We start from the raw sequence: 7,532 nt of genomic DNA on the forward strand, positions 1-7,532 counted from the left end.
CATTTAACACCATAGTACCCTCCAAGCTCGCCATCAAGCTCTCGAGACCCTGGGTCTCGACTCGCCCTGTGCAACTGGGTACTGGACTTCCTGACGGGCCGCCCCCCAGGTGGTGAGGGTAGGCAACAACATCTCCACCCCGCTGATCCTCAACACTGGGGCCCCACAAGGGTGCGCTCTGAGCCCTCTCCTGTACTCCCTGTTCACCCACGACTGCGTGGCACACACGCCTCCAACTCAATCATCAAGTTTGCGGACGACACAACAGTGGTAGGCTTGATTATCAACAACGACGAGACGGTTACAGGGAGGAGGTGAGGGCCCTCGGAGTGTGGTGTCAGGAAAATAACCTCACACTCAACGTCAACAAAACTAAGGAGATGATTGTGGACTTCAGGAAACAGCAGAGGGAACACCCCCTATCCACATCGATGGAACAGTAGTGGAGAGGGTAGCAAGTTTTAAGTTTCTCGGCATACACATCATAGAACAAACTGAATTGGTCCACCCACACAGACAGCATCGTGATGAAGGCGCAGCAGCGCCTCTTCAACCTCAGGAGGCTGAAGAAATATGGCTTGTCACCAAAAGCACTCACAAACTTCTACAGATGCACAATCGAGAGCTGTATCACCGCCTGAGTACGGCAACTGCTCCGCCCACAACCATAAGTCTCTCCAGAGGGTAGTGAGGTCACCTGGCGCATCACTGGGGCAAACTACCTGCCCTCAGGACACCTACACCACCCGATGTTACAGGAAGGCCATAAAGATCATCAAGGACAACAACCACCCGAGCCACTGCCTGTTCACCCCGTTATCATCCAGAAGGCGAGGTCAGTACAGGTGCATCAAAGCTGGGACGAGTGACTGAAAACAGCTTATATCTCAAGGCCATCAGACTGTTAAACAGCCACCACTAACATTGAGTGGCTGCTGCCAACACACTGACTAACTCCAGCCACTTTAATAATGGGAATTGATGGGAAATTATAAAATATATCACTAGCCACTTTAACCAATGCCACCTAATATAATGTTTACATACCCTACATTATTCATCTCATATGTATACATATATACTGTACTCTATATCATCTACTGCATCTTTATGTAACATTTATCACTAGCCACTTTAACTATGCCACTTTGTTTACATACTCATCTCATATGTATATACTGTACTCGATACATCTACTGTATCTTGTCTATGCCGCTCTATTACCATCACTCATTCATATATCTTTATGTACATATTCTTTATCCCCCTACACTTGTGTGTATAAGACAGTAGTTTTGGAATTGTTAGTTATATTACTCGTTGGTTATTACTGCATTGTCGGAACTAGAAGCACAAGCATTTCGCTACACTCGCATTAACATCTGCTAACCATGTGTATGTGACAAATACAATTTGATTTGATTTGATTTCTACCCCTGGACACAAGCCTACTGGGGGTTTGGTCATGGACAATCCAGTTGTTGTTTGGTGCTTGTTCATGATATAACTACTGTATATATGCATGTGTTTTGTGATACTGGTTGAGTTATATATTAACAAACTGAGTCTCTAGCAGGTGTATTGGAGTGTATAATGAGATTCTAAAGTAGAAGCTATGGTACAGTATACTGCTTACGTTCAGTGTCACTTCCTTACTGTAATTAGGAGTTATTTTTCATTTATTTGTTTTGACCCCTTTTTCGTGGTATCCAATTGGTAGTTACAATCTTGTCCCAAAGGCTGCAACTCCTGTACGGAGAGATGAAGGTCGAGAGTCATGCGTCCTCTGAAACACAACCCAGCAGCCGCTCTGCTTTGACACAATGCCCGCTTAACCCGGAAGCCAGCCGCACCAATGTGTCAGAGGTAACACCATACACCTGGCGACCGTGTCAGTGTGTATTGCGTCCCGAACCGCCACAGGAGTGCTAGACGCGATGGGACAAGAACATCCCTGCATAACAAACCCTCCCCTAACCCGGACGACGCTGGGCCACCCCATGGGTCTTCCGGTCACGGCCGGCTGCGACAGAGCCTGACTCGAACCAGGATCTCTAATGGCACAGCTAGCACTGCGATGCAGTGCCTTAGACCACGGTATTTAGAAGTTATACTGTGTGGCTGTGCCAACCTTCATCAGAGCAGTGTTCAATACTGCTCCCCTTCTCAATGGAAACTGCAGACTAGGAGAAATAGGGGAAGGAGAGAGAGAGAGGGATAGAGACAAAGTGAGACGAGGAGAAAGACAGGGAGAAAGGTGGGTGTAAAGAGAGTGAGATGGGTAGTGTATTGGGAATGGGCAATTCCAATGTAACGGGCTCCGATTTTGTCACTTAAAATGTGTGCCAAACAAATAAAACTATATGCATAAGGACCACTTTTAACAATTTACACTGAACATTTTACAAAAACACATTTACTGGAAGAACTGAATTAGAATTGAGAATTTAGGGAAATCGTGTGACCATCTTCGAATTAAGATTCAAAGATGTCTGCAGATAAAATGGGGTGTCAGCTATGACATGGCACCTTGACTTTGAAAACGTCTATTTGGGTTAAATGTAAATGTAAATGTAAACAACAGTTAGTGAAGTGGATGTACACATAGTAACAGAATTGCAGTAACAGAATTTTGTCTTGAGTCCCTGATCTGAACTCCACAGAAATGAATAAACCAAATCAAATTATATTTGTCACATGCACCGAATACAACAGATATAGACCTTGCCTTAAAATGCTTGCTTATGAGCCCTACCCAACAATGCAGAGTAAAGAATAAACATGTTTTACTCCCAAGGGGAGTAAAATACACAAGAATGAAGTTATTTACAGGGAGTACCAGTACCAGATCAATGTGCAGTGGTATGAGGTATTAGATGTAGATACATTTACTGTATTTAAATAAAGGCAGGGTAAAGTGACATCACAATATACAGTATAATAACAAGAGTAATAATTATGGATATGAATGCCATTCTCTTCATGGTGATGTATCCTCAAAAAGGTTATTGGAAATGTTCTTGTGCAATTTCTTATGTTTCTCCTTTAGCAAACATTTAAGAAGAAATTAGATTCTTGAAAATAAAGTTATTGGATTTGTTTTAATTCCAAGATCGCTAAACCCTTGTCTTAAACTCTGGGCAGTGAGAGAATAAGCCCATGAAAGAAATTGAACATGTTTAATTAATTCACTCAAACTTCATATGAAAGTTTCAGTATAGATTATTTTAATCCCAATAACATGTTTTAGAACAGTATTCTCAGTAGGAAATATGCTAACATGGTTGCCATTGCTAGCTAGATAACTAGATAAATCGGTTGGCTAGCAACAAACATCTTAAGAAGATTCATAAGAAGATATTTGAGGAGATCGTAAGAAAATCATTCATTCTTAAAATATGGTTGAGTAATTGCACTTGCAAACTATTTTATGAACTTCCTAGTACCCCCTAGTTGGGGTACTAGTAAAGTAGAGTATAGTAGAGTATAGTTCAGTACAGTACAGCAGAGTTCAGTATAGTGCAGTAGAGTATAGTACAGTACATGATAGTGTAGTCAGCTCTAGTGTGCTGTACTGTGTACTATACTGAACTCTGGGCTCGAATTCTCGTTGGGTAACATAGATAAGATGTTTTATTTACATAATATGCTTAGGTGAGATACTTGTCATTAGAATGTCTCCTTTTGGACTATACTGTTGGCAGTTTGCACTTTTCCCTTCTCAGCTAGGGAAAAGCCACTTATAGAGAGGGGAAGGTCAGGCTTGTCTTTTACATGTCTGGTAATATGCAGAATATCCAGAAAGGGAGAAATCAGATGGAACATTGTCTTCATATGTGAATGTATCTGTTTAAATCATGAAGGGATGGTGATTAATGGGGAACAGTTAGTTGTCTCCACTATGTCTGTACTCCAGTCACTCCCTCCTTTTCCCATTGGGGGAGGAGTATGGCAGTGTCTGGAACCATTGTATGTCCCCTCTGATGTTGCAATTATCTTGAGATAGTATATGACCTAGAGGCTCACTCCCCTCAGTGAGCTTGTCCAGGAGTGGGGAGAAGAGGGGTTTACTTGAGATGGGAGAATATCATTGTTGACAATTGATTGGATGAGGTAATGCTTTTGTACTATGAAGTACCAGGAACGAGATTAGAACCTCGTCTTAGAGACCAAACTGAACGATAAATTATAGCCTGTGCTATCTGGATTTGGGATACCCTTTCTCAAGTAAAAGGCCCTTTGTGAAGTTTTCTAAGATCTGTGGTTCATCATGTAAGTTGAGAGGGTGTATCTTTTCTATAAAAGATCTCAGTTGAGTGGGCCTCCGGTGGCGCAGTGGTCTAGGCACTGCATCGCAATGCTAGCTGTGCCACCAGAGACTTTGGGTTCGCGCCCCAGGCTCTGTCGCAGCCGGCCGCTTGGCCATGCTGATCTTGTGCGGCTGCTCGGCCATGGAACCATTTCATGAAGCTCCCGACGAACAGTTGCGTCCAGAGGCAGTTTGGAACCATGCGCTTCAGCACTCACTGGTCCTGTTCTGTGAGCTTGTGTGGCCGTTGTTGCTCCTAGATGTTACAGCTTCACAATAACAGCACTTAATAACAGCACAGGGAATGAAATGTGTGCAGGTGACGAACTAACTTGTTGGAAAGGTGGCATCCTATGACGGTGCCACATTGAAAGTCACTCAGCTTGTCAGTAAAGCTATTCTACTGCCAATCCTTGTCTATGGAGAGTGCATGGCTTTACACACCTGTCAGCAACTGGTGTGGCTGAAATAGCTGAATCCACTAATTTGAATGGGTGTCCACATACTTTTGTATATATAGTGTAGTTCTACCTGGAAACAAAATGGGTTCTCCTATGGGAACACCCAAAGAACCCTTTTGGAACCCTTTTTTCTAAGAAACTACAGCCTTCTCCTCTTTCTCCCTCCCTGTACCTCTCTCCCTGTGTTGCTGCCAGCTTCTCTCCCTCTCTGTCTTCCTGTGTTGCTGCCAGCTTCTCTTCTTCTCTGTCTTCCTGTGTCGCTGCCAGCTTCTCTCCCTCTCTGTCTTCCTGTGTCGCTGCCAGCTTCTCTCCCTCTCTGTCTTCCTGTGTTGCTGCCAGCTTCTCCCCCTCTCTGTCTTCCTGTGTTGTTGCCAGCTTCTCTCCCTCTCTGTCTTCCTGTGTTGCTGCCAGCTTCTCTCCCTCTCTGTCTTCCTGTGTTGCTGCCAGCTTCTCCCTCTCTCTGTCTTCCTGTGTTGCTGCCAGCTTCTCTCCCTCTCTGTCTTCCTGTGTTGCTGCCAGCTTCTCTGCCTCTCTGTCTTCCTGTGTTGCTGCCAGCTTCTCTTCCTCTCTGTCTTCCTGTGTTGCTGCCAGCTTCTCCCCCTCTCTGTCTTCCTGTGTTGCTGCCAGCTTCTCCCCCTCTCTTTCTTCCTGTGTTGCTGCCAGCTTCTCCCCCTCTCTTTCTTCCTGTGTTGCTGCCAGCTTCTCTCCCTCTCTGTCTTCCTGTGTTGCTGCCAGCTTCTCTCCCTCTCTGTCTTCCTGTGTTGCTGCCAGCTTCTCTTCCTCTCTGTCTTCCTGTGTTGCTGCCAGCTTCTCTCCCTCTCTGTCTTCCTGTGTTGCTGCCAGCTTCTCTCCCTCTCTGTCTTCCTGTGTTGCTGCCAGCTTCTCTCCCTCTCTGTCTTCCTGTGTTGCTGCCAGCTTCTCTCCCTCTCTGTCTTCCTGTGTTGCTGCCAGCTTCTCTCCCTCTCTGTCTTCCTGTGTTGCTGCCAGCTTCTCTCCCTCTCTGTCTTCCTGTGTTGCTGCCAGCTTCTCTTCCTCTCTGTTTTCCTGTGTTGCTGCCAGCTTCTCTCCCTCTCTGTCTTCCTGTGTTGCTGCCAGCTTCTCTCCCTCTCTGTCTTCCTGTGTTGCTGCCAGCTTCTCTCCCTCTCTGTCTTCCTGTGTTGCTGCCAGCTTCTCTCCCTCTCTGTCTTCCTGTGTTGCTGCCAGCTTCTCCCTCTCTCTGTCTTCCTGTGTTGCTGCCAGCTTCTCTCCCTCTCTGTCTTCCTGTGTTGCTGCCAGCTTCTCTGCCTCTCTGTCTTCCTGTGTTGCTGCCAGCTTCTCTTCCTCTCTGTCTTCCTGTGTTGCTGCCAGCTTCTCCCCCTCTCTGTCTTCCTGTGTTGCTGCCAGCTTCTCCCCCTCTCTTTCTTCCTGTGTTGCTGCCAGCTTCTCCCCTCTCTTTCTTCCTGTGTTGCTGCCAGCTTCTCTCCCTCTCTGTCTTCCTGTGTTGCTGCCAGCTTCTCTCCCTCTCTGTCTTCCTGTGTTGCTGCCAGCTTCTCTTCCTCTCTGTCTTCCTGTGTTGCTGCCAGCTTCTCTCCCTCTCTGTCTTCCTGTGTTGCTGCCAGCTTCTCTCCTCTCTGTCTTCCTGTGTTGCTGCCAGCTTCTCTCCCTCTCTGTCTTCCTGTGTTGCTGCCAGCTTCTCTCCCTCTCTGTCTTCCTGTGTTGCTGCCAGCTTCTCCCCTCTCTGTCTTCCTGTGTTGCTGCCAGCTTCTCTCCCTCTCTGTCTTCCTGTGTTGCTGCCAGCTTCTCTCCCTCTCTGTCTTCCTGTGTTGCTGCCAGCTTCTCTCCCTCTCTGTCTTCCTGTGTTGCTGCCAGCTTCTCTCCCTCTCTGTCTTCCTGTGTTGCTGCCAGCTTCTCTCCTCTCTGTCTTCCTGTGTTGCTGCCAGCTTCTCTCCCTCTCTGTCTTCCTGTGTTGCTGCCAGCTTCTCTCCCTCTCTGTCTTCCTGTGTTGCTGCCAGCTTCTCTCCCTCTCTGTCTTCCTGTGTTGCTGCCAGCTTCTCTCCCTCTCTGTCTTCCTGTGTTGCTGCCAGCTTCTCTCCCTCTCTGTCTTCCTGTGTTGCTGCCAGCTTCTCTCCCTCTCTGTCTTCCTGTGTTGCTGCCAGCTTCTCTCCCTCTCTGTCTTCCTGTGTTGCTGCCAGCTTCTCTCCCTCTCTGTCTTCCTGTGTTGCTGCCAGCTTCTCTCCCTCTCTGTCTTCCTGTGTTGCTGCCAGCTTCTCTCCCTCTCTGTCTTCCTGTGTTGCTGCCAGCTTCTCTCCCTCTCTGTCTTCCTGTGTTGCTGCCAGCTTCTCTCCCTCTCTGTCTTCCTGTGTTGCTGCCAGCTTCTCTCCCTCTCTGTCTTCCTGTGTTGCTGCCAGCTTCTCTCCCTCTCTGTCTTCCTGTGTTGCTGCCAGCTTCTCTCCCTCTCTGTCTTCCTGTGTTGCTGCCAGCTTCTCTCCTCTCTGTCTTCCTGTGTTGCTGCCAGCTTCTCTCCTCTCTGTCTTCCTGTGTTGCTGCCAGCTTCTCTCCCTCTCTGTCTTCCTGTGTTGCTGCCAGCTTCTCTCCCTCTCTGTCTTCCTGTGTTGCTGCCAGCTTCTCTCCCTCTCTGTCTTCCTGTGTTGCTGCCAGCTTCTCTCCCTCTCTGTCTTCCTGTGTTGCCTTGCCAGCTTCTCTCCCTCTCTGTCTTCCTGGGCACTCAGCTTGTTTTTCTTCTTTGCCTCTGCCTCCCTACCCTCCTTCTCCTTCCCTTGCCT

The sequence above is a fragment of the Oncorhynchus gorbuscha genome, linkage group LG15, assembly GCF_021184085.1.
Source record: "Oncorhynchus gorbuscha isolate QuinsamMale2020 ecotype Even-year linkage group LG15, OgorEven_v1.0, whole genome shotgun sequence".
Taxonomy (NCBI): domain Eukaryota; kingdom Metazoa; phylum Chordata; class Actinopteri; order Salmoniformes; family Salmonidae; genus Oncorhynchus; species Oncorhynchus gorbuscha.